Raw genomic sequence first — 20,521 nt, 5'->3', positions numbered from 1 at the left:
ATCCTTCCCTTTCCTCCTTTTCTTCACTTTATGTCTTTATCTTTTCCCCTTTTCCCTCACTGTTTCCGATTTTCTTCTGTCTTTACGTCTCCCTCCCATTTTCCCTTTGCATCTTCTTTTGTTCGATTTATTCTTTTGTCTTCCTTTATTTTCCGTTCTCCAGTTCCATTTATTTCCTCCTTTGCCTTAACGTATTCTTGTTATCTCCTTATCTTCCTATTTACCTCAGTCTTTATCCTTGCAACATTTCTTTTTCTTCCTGGTTTTCTTCGTATTTATTTCATTTCCTACTCATTCTCCTCTTTTACCTTCACTTCTTATTATTATCTCGTTCTGTCGCTCTATCTCTTCACCTTTTTCTGTCTACCCCTTCCTGTCTGTCTCATTTCTTCCCGGTGCCTCTCTCTCTCTCTCTCTCTCTCTCTCTCTCTCTCTCTCTCTCTCTCTCTCATTCTTGTCCTTTCTTATTTTCCTTAATCTGTACCTACTGTGTGTGTGTGTGTGTGTGTGTGTGTGTGTGTGAGTGAGAGAGAGAGGTGAGCTCGGGAGAGGGCAGCGAAATGGCGGGGGCAATTTGTTTGTGGCCACCCCTTACAGGATTGAGGCGTCTGGCAATAGATAGATAGACTCTTCCTACTCTTCTGTTTCTCTATAATTCTCTTCTATATTCTTACTTCTAATTTTCATGTCTTTAAGGACGATATGGAAGCTTACTAACACCTCTTCCTTACCGATTTATTCCTGATTCTGCTCCTTTACTAAAATCATGTGTACCTTTTCCTTACCGATTTATTCCTGATTCTGCTCCGTTACCAAATTCTTGTGTGTTATTCATGCAGTCTGTGTCGATATTGGAAAGACATAAGAAGCAAACCAGGGGATATGAATGAGTAGTTTGGATAATAAATCGCTAAGAAAGAGGTGTTAGGGAGCTTCCTTACCTTTTCATATATCCCTGTACGTTCTTTTTTTTTTTTTCCTAGTTATTCTCGTGTTGTAGCTTTTTCTTTCTTCCTCATTTCATCGTCTGTGTGTGTGTGTGTGTGTGTGTGTGTGTGTGTGAGAGAGAGAGAGAGAGAGAGAGAGGAATACACACCAATATTTTACCTCAAATTTTCATGAGTAGGCCTTAAGTTTTTTGTATATACACCAAAAACCTTCCTTAATCTTAACCCTTATTCCCGTCGGTTACGGAGACTCCCTAATACCTTTTCCTTGGCGATTTAGTTTTCGATACGGCTGATTAATATCCTTTTGTACCTTATCTATGAAGAGTATGGCGATGTTAGGATGCACATATTTCAGGAGCTCCCTAACACCTCTTCCTTATCGATTTATTTTTGTATACAGAGTGGGATGATGTTAGAAGGATGCTTATGTTACAGACTTGGACAAAGCTGTAATAAGCCAAATAAATCGCTTAGGAAAAGGTGTTAGGGAGCTTCATCTGTGAGTAGAGAAGCATACCAAGCCTCTCTCAGCTTAGGAACATTAGCCAGGAGAGGAAAGTGAGGGGAGAAGAGGTGAAATACTGGGTGAAGTCTTTTGTCTCCGGCTGTAGCAAAGAGTTTTATTATTATTATTGTTATTATTATTATTATTATTATTATTACTACTACTAATTTTTGTCTTTGTCCTTTCAGAATACTCGGACTTTGGATGTGCGGGAAGCTGAAGGTGAGCATATTATTATTATTATTATTATTATTATTATTATCGGACCTATTATGACACCTGTTATTTTCGCACCTGTTATTATCACCAGTTATTATCACACCTGTTATTATCACCAGTTATTATCACACCTGTTATTATTATCACACCTGTTATTATTATCACACCTATTATTATCACACCTATTATTATCGCACCTGTTATTATTACCTCACCTGTTTTCACCTGATGGAACTGGATCACTTTCCCATCTTGAGTACTGAGTTGTGGTTGCTGGAAATTTAATGAAGGTATGGGGCTGGAGTCTCCTTGGTTACTAGTCAAATAATCTCCCCTGTGACTACACCTAGCCACTGAAATGAAGAGGGGTTAGAGATTCTCTCTGTCTCTCTCTCTCTCTCTCTCTCTCACACACACACACACACACACACACACACACACACACACACACACACACACCGTAGGAATATTGGCCTGTAGAGGAGAGTAAGTGGGGGTGAAATAGTAGGCTAACTTTTGCCCCGTACTGTATATGGGTACGTAATGGGTGTTTGCGTAGAGGAGTGCGTAATAGGTGAGGTAGGGAGACTTTTGATGATTAGCCGCTTCAGGTAAGGTAAGATGATGGTGATGATGAAGATGATGATGATGGTGGTGATGAAGATGATTATGATGTAAGAATATGGTGATGAAGGTGATGAAAAAGAAGACGAAGATGATGATGATGATGATGATGATGATTTTGATGATGAAGAAGGAGAAGATGAATAAGAAGTTGATGATGAAGAAGATGAAGAAGTTGATGGTGATGATGATGATGTTGAAGAGAATGATGATGATGAAGAAGAAGTTGATGATGATGAAGAAGAAGAAGAAAAAGAAGAAGAAGAACAGCAACAACAACAAAACAACAGAGAGGAAGAGGAGAAGAAGAAAAAGAAGAAGAAGAATCAGCAGCAGCATCATTACAACTGCACGAAACAAACTGACACAGGAACGAAAAGGTTGATAAAATAACCCTAATGCGTTCCTTGATTAAAATAAGTGCATCTTTGCCATCATTATCATCATCATTATTACCATCATCATTATCATCGTTATTACCATCATCATCATTATTACCATCATCATTATCATCATCAGTATCATCATTTTGCCATTCGTATACTCTGTTAACTTTATCTTGGCATAAAATTGCCATCTCCTCTTGAATGCTGAGCTGTAACAAGATCTAATACCAGAATCTCTCTCTCTCTCTCTCTCTCTCTCTCTCTCTCTCTCCTTTGAGCTCAGTTGATGGCCAGGTGTTGTTGTCAGATTGGAAGGTCGATTTGACTAGTAACCAAGGAGACTCATTCGTCTCGTAACAAGATGAGATTCAAGAGGTGACCCAACTGTGAAGGTGGGTGGGATGGGTGACGTGAAGTGGAGTGGTGCGTGACGTGGAGCGAAGTGGACTGTGACTTGGGGTGAAGTGGAATGAAGTGGAGTGTGACGTGGAGTGGAGTTGGGTGTGACTTAAAATGGAGTGGAGTGTGACGTGGAGTGAAGTGGAGTGTGAGATGGAGCGGAGTGTGAGGTGGAGTGAAGTGGAGTGTGAGGTGGAGTGAAGTGGAGTGTGAGGTGGAGTGAAGTGGAATGTGACGTGGAGTGTGAGGTGGAGTGAAGTGGAGCGGAGTGTGAGGTGGAGTGAAGTGGAGTGTGAGGTGGAGTGGAGTGGAGTGGAGTGTGAGGTGGAGTGAAGTGGAGTGAAGTGGAGTGTGAGGTGAAGTGGAGTGGAGTGGAGTGTGAGGTGGAGTGGTGGGTGTGGTGCCAGCCTACTCTCTGCTGCTTATGGCTTCTCCTCAAGCCATACAAGGCGGCTTTAAAAAATACTTTACCAACCCATCGGGGGAGCAATGGTTACAAGCGGAGCACGTATGGTTGTGATGAGGCTGTGTGTGTGTGTGTGTGTGTGTGTGTGTGTGTGTGTGTGTGTGTGTGTGTGTGTGTGTGTGTGTGTGTGTGGTGAGGGTATGGTTGTGATGTGTTTGTGGAGGGGGTGAGGCTGAAGATGTGGGTGCGGTTGTGTTGAGGGTATGGTTTTGGTGTGTGTGTGTGTGTGTGTGTGTGTGTGTGTAATGTAGATGGAAAGATTAATGGAGTTTAAAGGACTGCGGGGGGGAGGCGGTGGCTCAGTCGGTAGAGAGGTGGCCTGCAGTCCCACCGGACCCAGGTTCGAATCCCGGCTGGGGCAGGGAACAGTTTAAGGATTTGAATTTCATTAAATCAGGCTTTACTGATCTACCAGAAGACCCGCCGACATGTCGTAAAAATACCCCCGCTAATACCAATACACCAGTCGTGTATGAGACAGCCCTAGCATGTATTCAATATGGACGGTGGGTGTTAGCGCCGAAGTGGTGACATGTAGAGGTGTATGGTATGTAGGAGGACTGCTGGGCCTTGATAGCGGGCAGTGAAGCTTATGCCCAGAGTCGGACACATTAAAAAAAAAAAAAAAATGATGACGAAGAGGAGGAGCAGGAGGAGGCTATACAGAGGGCCAGGTAAAGTACTAGTGCTTTAGTAGTAACGACGAAAGTACAGTAAAGTAAGCCAACCCAAGTTAATATGGCGTCTTAACCTTTGACACTTTTTCTTTTTTTCTTTTTCAGCGGAATTAAGCGTCGGTTTTAATCTGGAATGAAATATGGAGACTTGTAGATGCGGGAGCTTCTGCAGGATGTTATTGTAGCGGAATCACACCACACCTCACCATACGATACCACAACACACCAGAAAAGGGAAATCACACTACACCACATAGCACTTCACCTTACCTCACCTCACCACACCTAACCACTCTGTACTCCACACATCACCACACCACACCACACCACACCACCCTCCCCAACCACACCGAATCATTAGCATAAAACGAAGGTCCCTGAGGCGTTTGAACCTAGTACTTTTATACTTTTTTCTTTTCGGCCAAAGTCTTATCATGAGTTTTTTTCCTTCAGAGCTCAGTAAAATCTTCCCACCTTAGCGAATATAGAATGTCAAGTAGGTAATTCTCAGGCGGTGTGTGTGTGTGTGTGTGTGTGTGTGTGTGTGTGTGTGTGTGTGTGTGTGTGTGTGTGTGTGTGTGTGTGTGTGTGCGCCTAATGTTGCTCCTGGGAAGTAATCTGGATGGGTGTTTGACCTTATCACCATTACCCCACTGAAACCCACCCTGTTCCACCTGATTGCTTTGAACTCCTATGCTCTCTCTCTCTCTCTCTCCGATGTGCAGGGTCCTGTGGCTAGGCTGGCTTAGTACAGGACATTTAAGAATATATAATACCAACCCTGCTTCCCTTGACGGCATTTATGGTCGAAAATCATGCATTAACCTCTTGAGAATCGAACCTGTGGAGGGCGTCACTCCGACCGGGGCATTCCAACCACTAGACCACTAAAAACTCTACGGATTCATAGCACCGCATTTCATTACCCGCGTATAGGTGTGGCATAGGAGACGTTTAACACCTAGTCCTTACCGATTTATTTTTCACATTGGTCTCTAATGTTCCCTCCTCCTCCTCCTCCTCCTCCTCCTCCTCTCCTTGGTGGTGTTGGGGTGGTTTTACTCTGTGCTGTCAATATTTGAAGACGGGTTCACCAAACAGCCGCGTGATTACTGGAGAGGCTTATGGCGCTCCTCTTTGTCGCACCTCACCATCTCCCCTCCCCCCCGCACCTCATCACCTCCACCATCGCCACCACCGCCATCATCATCATCATCTTCATCATCTTCACATCCACTTCCACAACCATTTCTACTACCATCTCCACCGCCACCACCATCATCACCACTACCACCACCACCTATTCCTCCTCATCCTCATCCCCAACACTACCATCACTTCCTCCTCCTCCTCCACCACCACCACCACCACCACCACTCCATCCTTAACACTTTCAGCCTGAGCACTTTATCTTTTACTTTATTCATGCTAGTACTGACTTTAATTCAAAAAGAACCCACTGACTCTGAAGGAGGTAATGAAGGCGCGAAAAATCTATACCCACTAGTAAGAGAGAGAGAGAGAGAGAGAGAGAGAGAGAGAGAGAGTATGGAAGGGAGGGAAAGATATGTGAGGGAAGAACGGAGGGAGAAAAGGTACGATTATGAGAGAGAGAGAGAGAGAGAGAGAGAGAGTATGGAAGGGAGGGAAAGATATGTGAGGGAAGAACGGAGGGAGAAAAGGTACGATTATGAGAGAGAGAGAGAGAGAGAGAGAGAGAGAGAGAGAGAGAGAGAGAGAGAGAGAGAGAGGATGTATGGAGAGAAGGGAAGTTGTGAGGTCAAAGGTGAGAAGTTAAGGAAGATGATAATGACTTCCAGTGTCACGAAGGATGCCATGCGGTGACCTGTTGGCGCTCTCTCTCTCTCTCTCTCTCTCTCTCTCTCTCTCTCTCTCTCTCTCTCTCTCTCTCTCTCAGTTCCCGGTAGAATCAATAGGCCTTAGTCTTTTTCGTTCGTCTGTCTGTTGGGTTATAGGAAATCCTCATTTTTTTTTTCCACCTTTTTTTTAAATCAAATACACTATAGCACTAGCCGTGTGTGTGTGTGTGTGTGTGTGTGTGTGTGTGTGTGTGTGTGTGTATTTGGGCAGCCGAAACTACACAGTATAATCGCACAAAAATTGGCACAAAATTCCCCAAAAAATCACTGATGTGAAAAAACTTGGTCCCATCACGATTGAAAAACTTTTACATTATTTAATGAGCGATCACAATTTGACCAAAAAACGCTGCTCCTGAAGCCCGGCATAGGATCTCCGTAGAATTTTTTGCCCAGAGTTAGAACTAAAATAAACTGTAGCAGTAGCCGTGTGTCTGTGTGTATACTTCGGACTTGCTTTCAAACAACTTGGGTTCCATTCCCGAAGCTGCATGTAACACGATCAGTTGGTTAGCTGCAAAAAATCCAAGTGACAACGTTACACTAGAACAGCACATAAACGCGAGAGCCTCCACAGGAGCAAGTGCGAGGGCCCCGAAGGGCCAACGAACACTTGTATATATGAAGGAAGTAATCGCATTTTTTTTTTTTTTTTTTTTTTTTTGTGTGTGTGTGTGTATCGAATACACAGAAGGCGTCATCGCTGTGAAATGGTTTACGATTGGTATTTTATTTTGTTTATTTTTTTTCGTACTTTACGTAGGCTAACACCAAAAGATTCAATTTTTTTATTATTATTATTTTTTTTAATGCGAGGAAGTAGGAACCAAAGGCTGTGGGCCCGCTATTATTGTTCCTTTCAAGAGAAAAACAAAATACAAGAGAGAGCCAAATTCACGATCCGATCATTTCGAGATGCCTGGACACACTGCATTTGAAAGACTGGAGACCATAGGAAGCAGGAAATACAGACAGAGGGAGACAGTTCCAGAGCTTCGAAACATCTCAAATATTCTAATCTCTGTTTTTGGTACACCTAAGATTCTCATTTAGGGTGACGGCAGAATATTTTGTTGATGATGATGATGATGATGATGCCCCGGGTTCATATTGTTCTTTTTATTTTAATTGTTATTTTCGTTGTTGATGATGATGATGCTCCCAGGTTCATGTTGTTGTTTTTGTTATTTTCATTGTTATTTTCGTTGTTGTTGATGACGGTGATGATGTCCCCTGGCTCATGTTCTTGTTTTTGTTGTTGATGGAGAGGAGGAGAGGATGTTGTTGTTGTTGTTGTTGTTGCTCTTTTCTGTTGTTGCCGCCCCAGGCTCATGTGTACGTGATAAGTCAAAGCATGTTCAGCCGCCATAACCACCTTGTTCACCCCGACCCTAATTACCAGACTGTAGTAGTAGCAGCAGCAGCACTAGTAGTAGAAGTAGTGGTGGTGGTAGTAGTAAGTAGTAGTAGTAGTAGTTTTTTCTTACTCCTCACTGTTACCCAAGCTGGATGTCGTGGATTGCAGGTAAGAATGGAAGCTTATTTCCGACGTCATTTTGGAGGAACTTGGGCTGTGTTTTGCGTCACTTTAGAGGTACTTGGGCTATGTTTTGCGTCACTTTAGAGGTATTTGGGCTATGTTTTCCGTCACTGGAGGAAGTTGGGCTATTTTTTTTTGCGTCTTTTAGAGGATCGTGGGCTATGTTTTGCGTCACTTTGGAGGAACTTGGGCTATGTTTTCGGTATTTATTCCTGTCCTGGGTGCATGCTTCGTGCCTGTCGGTTTCCTCTTGAAGGTTTGCTTTCTCTGCTGTAACTTTAGCCTTTGGTTCCTTCTTCCTCGCATTAAAAAAAAAAAAAAAAACACCTAAAACTGCCATCTCACCATCTTCAATGCTGAGTCGTAGCAGTTGACTAGATGAGGATGCTAGTCACGAAGAAGTGCTATGGAAAGGATGTAGAACCTATAGTATTGCCCTCTGCCATTAATCTGCCTAGAATAAGCTAGAAAAAGAAGATAATCTGAGCCAAGTTGAAGTGAACGTACTTTAGAACCCCCCTGATATTACCTGTGTTACTGATATTACCTGTGTTACTGATATTATCTGTGTTACTGATATTACCTGTGTTACCGATATTACCTGTTACTGATATTACCTGTGTTTACTGATATTACCTGTGTTACTGATATTACCTGTGTTACTGATATTATCTGTGTTTACTGATATTACCTGTGTTACCGATATTACCTGTTACTGATATTACCTGTGTTACTGATATTACCTGTGTTACTGATATTATCTGTGTTTACTGATATTACCTGTGTTACCGATATTACCTGTTACTGATATTACCTGTGTTTACTGATATTACCTGTGTTACTGATATTATCTGTGTTACTGATATTACCTGTGTTACCGATATTACCTGTTACTGATATTACCTGTGTTACTGATATTACCTGTGTTACTGATATTACCTGTGTTACTGATATTACCTGTGTTTACTGATATTACCTGTGTTACTGATATTACCTGTACTGATATTACCTGTTACTGATATTACCTGTGTTACTGATATTACCTGTGTTACTGATATTACCTGTGTGTACTTTCGTCGTGGGGGGGGTTACCTGACCTTTTAGTCTTTACTGGAGAAACACACACACACACACACACACACACACACACACACACACACACACACACACACACACACACACACACACACACACACACGGAAGGAAGAAGGCTGAAAAGGGTTTGGTACGAATCAAGAACGCATGAATGAAGTATTGACAGATATTGGTAGGAATGAAGAATTATATAGAGACTTGGTATGAATGAAGAAATATACAGAGATTATTATGAATGAAGAATGAATAGATCTGGTATGAGTGAGGAGTATTGAAAGAGAGTTGGTATGAATGAGCAAGTGTTGACGTTACTGAGGAGGGTTGGTAGTAGCTTTGGTGTGTAACTGCAAGAGGTTTTGGTATGAATGAAGACAAGGGTGTGAGAAGAGAGAGCAGAACCAGCATTACAACCAACCCCCTTGATGTAACGCGGTGAATGGAAGTTATCGAGTGCCTTGTGACAGTTCGCGTCAGTAACAGCGCTCATGGCCCGTCACGATACCGCCTGATCGATGAGAGAGAGAGAGAGAGAGAGAATGGATAAATTAGTAAACAAGACGTGAAGAAGAGGAAGGGTTGGGAAGAGAAGGGGAAGCGTAAAGTGTGTGTGTGTGTGTGTGTGTGTGTGTGTGTGTGTGTGTGTGTGTGTGTGTGTGTGTGTGTGTGTGAGAGAGAGAGAGAGAGAGAGAGAGAGAGAAGGTTGAGTGAAGGACAGGGTGTAAGGATGGAGGAGGGAACTTCTTGTTGATTATCCAATGGGCACGAGTACCCATTCTGAGGAGCCCCCGACAAACACCCTTCCTCCTCGTTCATGGGCGAGGGGAGGTCAGGTCAGGTCGGGTCAAGTGAGGCGAGGTGAAGTCAGGTAAGGTGAGGTGAGGTTAAGATAGATTAGGGTAGATTAGATTAGATGAGGTGAGGTGTGGTGTGGTGGGGTGAAGTTACATTAGGTAAGGTATTGACTGTTTATGAGGTATTGATGAAGCTATGTTTGTTGTGAAGGTGCCTTGGTCTGCTGTGTTGCCTTGTTACTCCCTGGTGCCGTGTTCTTCCCTGATGTAGTGTTATTGTTATTGGTGTTCTCATTTTCTTTGCTGCTGTTTTTGAATTGTGTCCCGTTCTTTGTTGGGTGTCGCGTTTTGTTAAGATGTCCCATTTATTATTATTATTATCATTATTATTATTATTATTTATTATTATTATTATTATTATTATTTTTATTATTATTATTATTATTATTATTTTGAGCTTGTGGGCAATCCGATATCGCATTTTGCCACAAGCTTCTTCAAGTCTCTCCCGGATACCAAAACCTCTAATGGCATTGTCTGATTTAGCTAAGTAGGATCTCCTCTGTTTTCCATCCACCCTTCCCCTCTTCGTTGTGCAATTACAAAACGATTAACCAGTCATATCCAGAAATAAATCGCTGGGGAAGAGGTGTTAGGGAGCGTCCTTAACCTGCCCTAACTCAGATGACAATACTCTGAGGGTCGTATTCTTGTCGGCTAAGGAAGCTTCCTAAGACCTTCCCCTTATCGATATATTTTTGGATATGGCTGGTTAATATCCCCTTTGTACGTTTTTTTATGGAGAGTATGGCGATCTTGGAAGGATTTATGAAACGCAGAAAAGAACAATATGGTGTAATAAACAAAATAAATTGCATAGGAGAAGGTGTTAGGGAGCTTCCTTTACCGACAAGAATACCAGCCTTAGTGCTTGCTTTCATTGTGTGTGTGTGTGTGTGTGTGTGTGTGTGTGTGTGTGTGTGTGTGTGTGTGTGTGTGTGTGTGTTTTCTTTGTAGATAGTTGCGTTCAGTTTATGGAACATGTTTAGAACTGAAGGACTTGATGCTGTAGTTGTGTCCACGGGTTCGTCTGCCTTTGTAACTGGTTCACTAGTGGACGTTCTTTCTGGTGAATATATACCCATCTGGGTGTAGAGTCAAATGAAAAATACCTATTAATAGCGAAACGAGGTAATTAAAGCCTGACTTCCATCCACACTGCCCTAACCCAACTGACTTCCTACCTAAAGGCGGCGTCACACTTGACCAAAAGTGGCTAACATGCGAGCAGCTTTTGTGAGGCAAAACTGCTAGCACAGTCGAGTGTCCGTCACACTCGTGTGTTTTTGCGAGCCGAAACGGCTAGCAGTGTCGTCTGCCTTGGTGCCTCTTGATCATTTGTAAATAAACCACCACGGAGTACCCACTCCCTTTTCCTCAGTTTCTGTAACCTCCTCACGTACTTTAGCAACTCCAGTGCCACAGAGCAGTCTACTAGAGTTTTTCTTGCCACAGGATCCATATCGAAATCTGATTTCTACTTGTTGTTTGGAGACAAAATAGACAGCCTCCGTGGCTGGTCACCCGAGTGTCAGAATATTTATTTCATGTTACAGGAAAAAAAATAGACGTGAATAAAAACCACAAGAATTAAACTATTTACTTATCAGTTTTAAAGTTTCCTTCTGTGAATGACATAATGTTTTCTCACCAATTACAAAATTAATATATGCTCATTTGAGTTTTAATCCCACCAACAAGCTGTGAACGAAAATTGTTATCCATTTCGCCTCGCAAGCGAAATTTCGCTCGCCATGAGTCAGTTTGGCTAGCAGCTCGTAAAACTGGCTCGCATGTTGGCCACTTTTATCCCAGTGTGACGTAATCTAACCTAACCTAGCCTGACCTAACTTACCCTGTTCTAACTTAACCTGACCCTACCTAACCTAACCTCACTTCACCTTACTTCACCTCACCACAGATCTAACCTAACTCAACCTAACGTGGCCTAACCTAACCCCAGTTACTCCTTGCTGTGGTTCACGTGCAGTGTGCTCACCTATCTACCCCCTCCCTCCCCCTCATCGTGTCTGGGTCAGCCACTACGTCCCTTTGTACTCAGGTCACCCGGGGATGGGCACTCGAGTGGAAGGATCGCTGGTCGTGGGGAGGAAAGGGTGGGGAGCGAAGGAAGGAGGGAGGAGAGTGAAGGAAGGATATAGAAGGGTGAGAGGAGGGAGGAGAGTGAATGAAGGAAGTAGTGGGGCGAGAGGAGGGAGGAGAGTGAAGGAAGGGTGCAGAAGAGGGAGGAGGGTGAAGGAAGGAAATAATGGGATGAGAGGAGGGAGGAGGATGAGTAAAGCTGAGGGGTGAGGGGAGGGGAGAAGAGCAAAGGAAGAATGTAGTGGGGTGAAAGGAGAGAGAGAGAGAGAGGATCGCATCTGCCATAATTAGACGAGACACCTTTAACCCCTTCAGTGCGATGAAGTACTTTATTTCGAGGTCTAAGTGTTTTTTTTTTTTTTTACCAAGACAGGATGTGTACTAGTGACAGGGTAAAACACACACACACACACACACACACACACACACACACACACACACACACACACACACACACACACACACACACACACACACACACGAGATAATTATGCGAAGGAAACATAGAACACACACACACACACACACACACACACGAGATAAGTATGAGAAGGAAACATAGAACACACACACACACACACACACACACACACACACACACACACACACACACACACACACACACGAGATAAGTATGAGAACGAAACATAGAACACACACACACACACACACACACACACACACACACACACACACACACACACACACACACACACACACACACAGAACCCAGATATGATTTTTTTTCACGTTCTCAGCCCATTATAAAAACTACCTCAGTGTTTTTTTTTTTTCCGTAATTGCAAGCGCGTCATTCTTTGCCAAAAAAAAAAAAAAAATGGCAGCTGCTTTCATAGGCGAGGCGATATAAAAAAAAAACAGTGAATGGCTGTGTTGTTATTGGCTTCCTATGTATTGCATATTTATCATTTTTGTGGCGTTAGGTTGTTGTGGCTGTGTGTGTGTGTGTGTGTGTGTGTGTGTGTGTGTGTGTGTGTGTGTGTGTGTGTGTGTGTGTGTTCTATGTTTCCTCCTCATAATTATCTCGTGTGTGTGTGTGTGTGTGTGTGTGTGTGTGTGTGTGTGTGTGTTCGTGTGTGTGTGTGTGTGTGTGTGTGTGTGTGTGTGTGTGTCCTGCAATACTGAGTGCTTTAATCCAGCATAAGGTACCGTTGCGATCAGTGATGCTTTTACATATCTGGGGTGCTAGTCACGAAGAAGTGCCATTGAGAGGTTGTAGAGCCTGTTTCTCTCGTGTTTCTCTCTCTCTCTCTCTCTCGGTCATTTTTCACCCTATACAACGACCCATTTCAGAGCTCATTTCCCTCCCTTTTGCCCCCCATTATGTGTCAGACCCATTTTATCTTCTTCAGAGTGCATACCTCCTCTTTCCCGACCTTTTCTCCTCCCGCCTCTCTCTACTACCACATCACCCATTTCCTTCTTCCCATTTTCCCTCCCTCTCTTCCTTCTTCCCATACTGTTTCCTTCCTCCCTTCCCCCTTACTGTTTCCTCCCTTCTTTCCTTCCTCTATCTCTCCCTGACCTTTCTCTCCCTCCCTCCTTTCTTTTCTCGTGTACTGTTTCCTCCCTTCCTTCCTCCCTCCTGTACCGTTTCCTCCCTTCCTCCCTCCTACCCTCTTCCCTCCTCTGTTGTCTTTGTGTATTTTTAGAACAGGGAAGGAAGGTAGGTACGTGGAGTGAGAGCCCTGAGGCGGTGGTGTGTGTGTGTGTGTGTGTGTGTGTGTGTGTGTGTGTGTGTGTGTGTGTGTGTGTGTGTGTGTGTGTGTGTGTGTGTGTTTTCTTTAAAGGACCCGGGACAAAAATGGAAGCGGAACCGGTCCAGGCTTTTGTTGTTGTTGTGCTGTGTTTGTTGACAGAGGGGGAGCCTGAGACTTTGCTTTATGTTGAGGGACAGAGGTGTGGTGGTGGCTGTGGTGATTGTGGTGGTGGTGGATGTGGTAAGGGGAAGGGGAAATAGATGTGGTGGTGGTGGTAGTGATAAGGGTAAGAGGAAATGGATATGGTGGTGGTGGTGGATGCGGAAATGGCTGTGGTGTGGTGGTGGTTGAGGTTGTGGTGATTGTGGCGAGGGGAAGATAGGAGATAGTGATGTGATGAGTTGATTATGATGATGATGAGAGTTACGTGTCGTGGAAGAGCAAGATTAAGATGTACATGATCTATATGGTGGTTGTGACTCTCTCTCTCTCTCTCTCTCTCACTCTCTCTCTCTCTCTCTCTCTCTCTCTCTCTCTCTCTCTCTCTCTCTCTCTCTCTCTCTCTTTTGGACAGCCACCAGCCAGACAAAGCCAACGAAGTCCTCACCTCACCCCAGCCGCCATCACCATTCCCGGATCGAACCCCCACCCTGCATTTAGAGCCATTTTATTAAACCATTTAGTGACGGGACGTTTTATCCTTTTTTCTTTCTATTCTTGTCTGATGGGAAGTTCCTGAGTGTCCCGGGTTCGATTTCCGTCACGGTGTTATTATTATTATTATTTATTATTTTTTTTTTTTCAATGCAAGGAAGGAGGAATCAAAGGCCAGAAGTCCCTCAGGTGGTTCAGTATCCCCCCAAAAGGCAGATGGTGTACCGCAGAAGGACAAACTTAAGTCTGCAGTCCACTGGGTATACGTGTCAGATGATGATGATGGTGGTGATGATGACAAAAGCACTGTAATCGTTGACCTAGTGCACGTCCTTGTGTTTTACGTTGTGATGATGATGATGATTGATGATGATGATGATGATGACGATAATGATGATGATGACAAAGACACTGTAATCGTTGACTGAGAATGGTGATGATGATGATGATGATGATGATGATGACAAAAACCCACTACTGTATTATGATGATGATGGTGATGATGATGATGATGATGATGATGATGACGATGACAAAACCACTGTAATCGTCGACCAAGTGCATGTTTTAGTATTTTAAAGTGTACATAATACTCATACAGTGTTATAGTATCTAATATTAATCTTTTCTCCAGGTATGCTTGGATGCTCACCTGCTCATTATCAAGGTTTAGTATCATGAGTTTACCTGGTGTGTTGGAGGTGTTTGTGATTTGATTGATGGATTGATGATTGATGGATGGAAGGATTGACTGAGAGATTGACTAACTGACTGACGGATGGATGAATGGATGAAATGACTGGTTGATGAGTGGGTGGATGGATTGACTGATTGCTGGATGGATGGATGGATGAAATGACTGGTTGATGAGTGGATGGATGGATTAACCGATTGATTGATGGATTAACTGATTGGTGGATTAATTGACTGATTGATGACCGACTTAATTCACCCATGCCTTGCTTAGTGTAGCTGTATTTGACTTAAAGAATAATGTTACTCTTATGTCACTAATAGAATAGTTTAAGTACACACACACACACACACACACACACACACACACACACACACACACACACACACACACACACACACACACACACACACACACACACACACACACACACACACACACACACACACACACACACACACACACACACACACACACACACACACCAATTTGATAAGCTTCAATAGGAAATACAGAACTCACAGATTATTCCATGGTACGCCTTCTAACATTTTTCATGCTAATGTTTGGTACTGAGAACATGGTATAGGGTACACTGGGAGGCATGGAATTCACTAGGAATGCCATGGTAGCTCCTTCAACAATGGTAATGGTGGGTCCTCTCGCCATACCACCGCCATAGGTAACTCCGGAAGAGGAAAGAGTGGAGTAAAAATTTCGTTCCCCTTCCATTGGTGCTAAATTAGGGCGCCTTCTTGCGGTGGCACTGATGTAACCGGTCGGCTCCACTGCTCGGTTATACACATGTAATTAGGTGTAGTGAATTGATTTTTAAGTTTGTAGTGGTGATGGTAGTGTGTGGTAGTGATGTTTAGTGTGATGATGATCGTGGAATGTGGTGGTGATGGTGTGTGGTGATGATCGTAGTAGTGTTATGACGGTGTGGTAGAGATGTATGGACCTGGTGGTAGTGTGGTGATTGTGTGGTGATGTGGTAAGGGAGAATTGATGTGGTGGCAGGATGATGGTGGTGATGTGGTTGAGAACTGATGTGGTGGCAGTGTGGTGGTAGTGTGGAAGAGGAGTATTGATGTGGTGGCAGTGTGGTGTGGTGGTGGTGGCAGTGTGGTGTGGTGGTGGTGGCAGTGTGGTGGTGGTGGTGGTGGTGGTTGTGGTGGCAGTGTGGTGGTGGTGGTAGAAGAATATTGACGTGGTGGTGCTGTGGTGTGATGATTGTAAAGGGATTCTGGAAATTGGCCAGCCCTTGGGGAGTTAAAGTCGAGGGGAAGGGGGTGGGGGAGATAAAGAGAGGGGGGGAGGTAGTGGGAGGGGGAGAGGGGGTGGGTGAAGATAAAGAGACGGGGAGGAAGTAGGGGAAGGGGGAATGGAGGGATAAAGAGAGGGGACGAAAGAGGGAGGGGGGAGATGAAGGGAGGGGGAGATAGAGATGATGCGAGGCAGGGAGAGAGCTGAGGTGGGAAGAGAGAGAGAAAGGAAGTGGATGAGGGAGGGGGTGGGAATGAGAGGAGGGAGGAGGGAGATAGAAAGAAGGAAGAGATGGAGGAGGGGTGGTGGAAGGAAGGAGTGAGGGATAAGGGGAGGATGTGAGTGAGGGAGAGAGGAAGCGAAGGGGCAGGGAGGTAAGGATGTGAGTGAGTGGAGGAGGGAAGAAGTGAGTGAGGGAGGTTTGAGATAAAGAGATGGAGGGAGGGGGGGAGAGAAAACAAAGGATGTGGAGAGAGGGAGGGAGGGGGAGGGGAGAGAAAAACAAAGAGGGAGGAAAGAGGATAAGGGAGAGAATAAATACTCGAGACAGGAGAGTTGCGGAAGAAGAAAGGAGTTTGGCCGGAGGATAAGAAGTGGGGGGGGGGGATAGAAGGAAGAGAAAGAGCGAGGAGGAGGAAGAGGAAAGATACAGGGAGAGCGGAAGAGAAAGGACTGGACAAGGAGAGGCGGGAGGAGAAAGAGAAGAGAGGAGAAAAGAGCAGGCGGAGAGAGGAGGAGTAGGAGTAGGAAGAGGGAGGGTGGAGGAATGGGGAGGTAGTTGGCCAAATGGAACAGCGCCAGAGCAGCACCACACCATATGCTCTGCTACCCTACCACACCATATGCTACCCTACCACACCATATGCTGCCCTACCACACCATATGCTGCCCTACCACACCATATGCTGCCCTACCACACCATATGCTACGCTACCCCACCATATGCTGCCCTACCACACCATCCACTACCCTACCACACCATTTGCTACCCAGCCATATCATTTACCACACCGTTTGCTACCTTACCACACCATCTGTTACACTACCACACCGTATGTTGCCCTACCACACCATTTACTACCTTACCACACCATTTACAACCCTACCACACCATTTACCACACTAACTGCTAGCCACCCACCCATCTACTGTACCATACCATTTACACACACACACACACACACACACACACACAGATAGGTATCTATTACCGTTCTCGTGAAAGAAACGAACAAAGGCACAAACAGACATTTTCACGTGTCACGATTTCCGACAATATTGCGCCGTAGCGATCGCCAAAATTTGTTTGGTATATGTCAGGCCCTCCATAGACCTACCTCGACCAATGGACAAAGAATTAGGACGATATATTACCGTTGTCGTGAAAGAAACGAACAGCCGCACAGACAGACACACACGTACATAGCTTGACGGTATTATTTAGACTGCCATAGTGAGATTAAAATAAAAAAGAAAAGAAAAAAAGAAAGTGGTATTGAAGTGGGAAAGGATTTATGTCCACACTTCATGCTGTACTTCATTTCGCCCATCACACTTTTGTATACCTGAACGTGCGGGGATACACACGTTCTCACGGGTTTTATTTAGTTTTTACGTTTTTTCATTCTCTCTCTCTCTCTCTCTCTCTCTCTCTCTCTCTCTCTCTCTCTCTCTCTCTCTCTCTCTCTCTTTCATATATATATATATATATATATAATTCTTCAGGTGTGTGAGTGGCTGGTAGTATTTTTCTTTTCTTGTCCCATCCCTCTTAACAGTATATTGAAAAACTTCGGCTGCGTCCCTCGCCCCTTCCATGTCTCCTCCACTCCCCCCTTTCTACCCTCCCTGCCATTCTGCTATGCCCTGCTACACCCTTCCTTGCCCTGCCGTGTCCCATTCCATCTTCTCCCGTCCCGCCCCGCCCCACCCTACCCTTCTCTACCTTGCCCTGCCACACCCTGCCCTCCAATGTCACCTCCTTCCTATCTCTGCCCGGCTCTGTTTTCATTTCACCCTGCCGTGTCCTGCCACACCCTCCCCTGTTCCACCCCGCAACATCCTGCCCCGCCCCGTCCAGCCTTACTCCGCCACACCCTTCTCTTCCTCACCCTGCCTCACACTGCCCTACCATACATCCCTGCATCGTCCTACCCTGCACTACCTAACTCCACCCACCACACACACTGCCTTACCACACCCTGCCTCACCAGACTGCACTATGCCTGCCTCACCCCATCCCATCTCATCGTGTCAGTATCATCCCATTTTTTTTTTTTTTTAAATACAAGTATATGATGTTCATCTTACCACACCACACTACACCACAGAGTACTGCACCACACCACACCACACCACACCACACCACACCTCAACTCAACTCACCCCACCCCACCCCACCCCATCCCACTCCACCCCACCCCACCCCACCCCACCCCACCCCACCCCACCCCACCCCACCCCACCCCAACCTAACCCAACCCAACCCAACCCAACCCAACCCACCTTGCCGCACACCACACCACCCTGCCCCGCACCACACCGCACCACATCTCATCTCAGTCAGTACCACATCCCATGTTTTTATTTATGAGATGTTCAACTCGCCACACCTTGCCTCGCAGTGCCATGTCATGTCCTCGTTCGGCCTCGTCATTGAAGACAGTGTGTAGGGTCATTGGGAAAGTGAGAGAGAGAGAGAGAGAGAGAGATGGGGGGATGGCAGTACAGGGGTTAGAGAGGGGGTAGCAGTGCAGAAAGAATGAGGGGGTTAGTACATAAAAGGGAATGAAGATAACAGAGAGAGGAGCAAGATGCCTGGGAGAGAGTGGGATGTGAATGTAGACAGAAGAGGCTGAGCTGGATGGAAGTGGAGGAGGGGATGGGGGTGTGAATGCAGAAGGAGGTGTGTGGGGGTGAGTGCCATAGAGTGTGTTGGGTGAGTGCCATAGTGCGTGTTGTGGTGAGTGCCATAGTGTGTGTTGGGGTGAGTGCCGTAGAGTGTGTGTTGGGGTGAGTGCCATAGAGTGTGTGTTGGGGTGAGTGCCATAGTGTGTGTTGGGGTGAGTGCCATAGAGTGTGTGTTGGGGTGAGTGCCATAGAGTGTGTGTTGGGGTGAGTGCCATAGAGTGTGTGTTGGGATGAGTGCCATAGAGTGTGTGTTGGGGTGAGTGCCATAGTGTGTGTTGGGGTGAGTGCCATAGTGTGTGTTGGGGTGAGTGCCATAGAGTGTGTGTTGGGGTGAGTGCCATAGAGTGTGTGTTGGGGTGAGTGCCATAGTGTGTATGTTGGGGTGAGTGCCATAGTGTGTGTTGGGGTGAGTGCCATAGAGTGTGTGTTGGGGTGAGTGCCATAGAGTGTGTGTTGGGGTGAGTGCCATAGAGTGTGTGTTGGGGTGAGTGCCATAGAGAGTGTGTTGGGGTGAGTGCCATAGAGTGTGTGTTGGGGTGAGTGCCATAGACTGTGTTTTGGGGTGAGTGCCAAGGAATACGTGGGGGTGAGTGAAAAGGAGTGTTTATGAGGGGGGGAGTGAAATAGGAAACAAAGAGGTGTGTTCGTGGGAGGGTAGAGAGGGGGATAAGTGTCAGTTGGTAGTGAGGAGTGTGTGTGTGAGAGTGGGGGGAGGAGGAAGGCCAAAAAGGAGAGAGAGAGAGAGGGGGGGGGGAGTGCTTGTGAGGGGCTAGGAGGGGGGCTATCAGTGTTTGGGGAGGGTAAGGGGTTTTAGTGTGTGGGGTGGGGGTTGGACTGCATGACACACACCCTCCCCCTCCTCTTCTCCCTCGCGACACACACACACCAGGCCATTTGGGCTACTCTACTAGATGACTTTGTCTCGCCCCAGGCCTCTCTCTTCTCTCGCGGATGGCATGGGGGGTGGGGGGATGGGGTGGAGCTTGGATAGTGGGGAAGGGTTGGGGTGGGGGTTGGATAGTGGGGGAGGGGTTCAGGGGGCTTAGTTGCCATTTTAGCGCTTTGGAGATCAGGGACTTTATGCTTTATTCAAAACCCCTTTAACCTCTCAACCCCCTGAATCTCATGACACTTTTTCCTTCATTTTTCCTACCACCAGACAATTTGATTCAGCTTGGGAGACACTTGATTATATCCTCCACCATCAACACCTTCACAGAGAGGGGTCCTTCCAAGGCTGAGGGAGACCGTCTACTGAGAGAAAGTATAATACAAAAATACACCATTGGATTGAAAGGGTTGAAGTCCCTAAAGCCGGGTGACGTCATATCACGTCCTATCGGGTTCTTCCTTCTACCAGAGGATTTTATTCAGCTTAAAAAAGAGCTCTGGAATTGTAAGGGGTTAGTAGAAGCTCTAAATAAGCTCTCAGTTTTGAAAGCTTTATCCTCGGGTGAATAAAATCGTCTGGTGATAGCAAGAGCGAAGTAAATAAGTTGGCGGATTGTAGAGGTTAAGGGTCGTATTGTGAGTGGTTTTGGATATTCCGTAAGACATTTTCCTCAGCGATTTATTTTGAGC

General features: G+C 45.4%; 1 protein-coding gene across 7 annotated transcripts in view; it reads left to right on the top strand.

Moving 5' to 3' along the window:
• PMCA (plasma membrane calcium-transporting ATPase 3) overlaps positions 1-20,521 on the top strand; it is a 485,021-nt gene that overhangs the window by 207,588 nt on the left and 256,912 nt on the right. For all 7 annotated transcript variants that reach the window (XR_013899883.1, XM_080283982.1, XM_080283980.1 and 4 more), the window contains exon 3: positions 1,644-1,677. The gene's annotated coding sequence lies outside the window, so the exon portion shown is untranslated. The remainder of the gene's footprint in view (positions 1-1,643; positions 1,678-20,521) is intronic.

The sequence above is a fragment of the Coenobita brevimanus genome, chromosome 99 (genome assembly GCF_032717465.1).
Source record: "Coenobita brevimanus isolate Jiangsu-jjx chromosome 99, ASM3271746v2, whole genome shotgun sequence".
In the NCBI taxonomy this organism is placed as follows: domain Eukaryota; kingdom Metazoa; phylum Arthropoda; class Malacostraca; order Decapoda; family Coenobitidae; genus Coenobita; species Coenobita brevimanus.
Note: the sequence above shows the minus strand (reverse complement) of the source record. Positions and strands in the feature narration are given on the sequence as shown.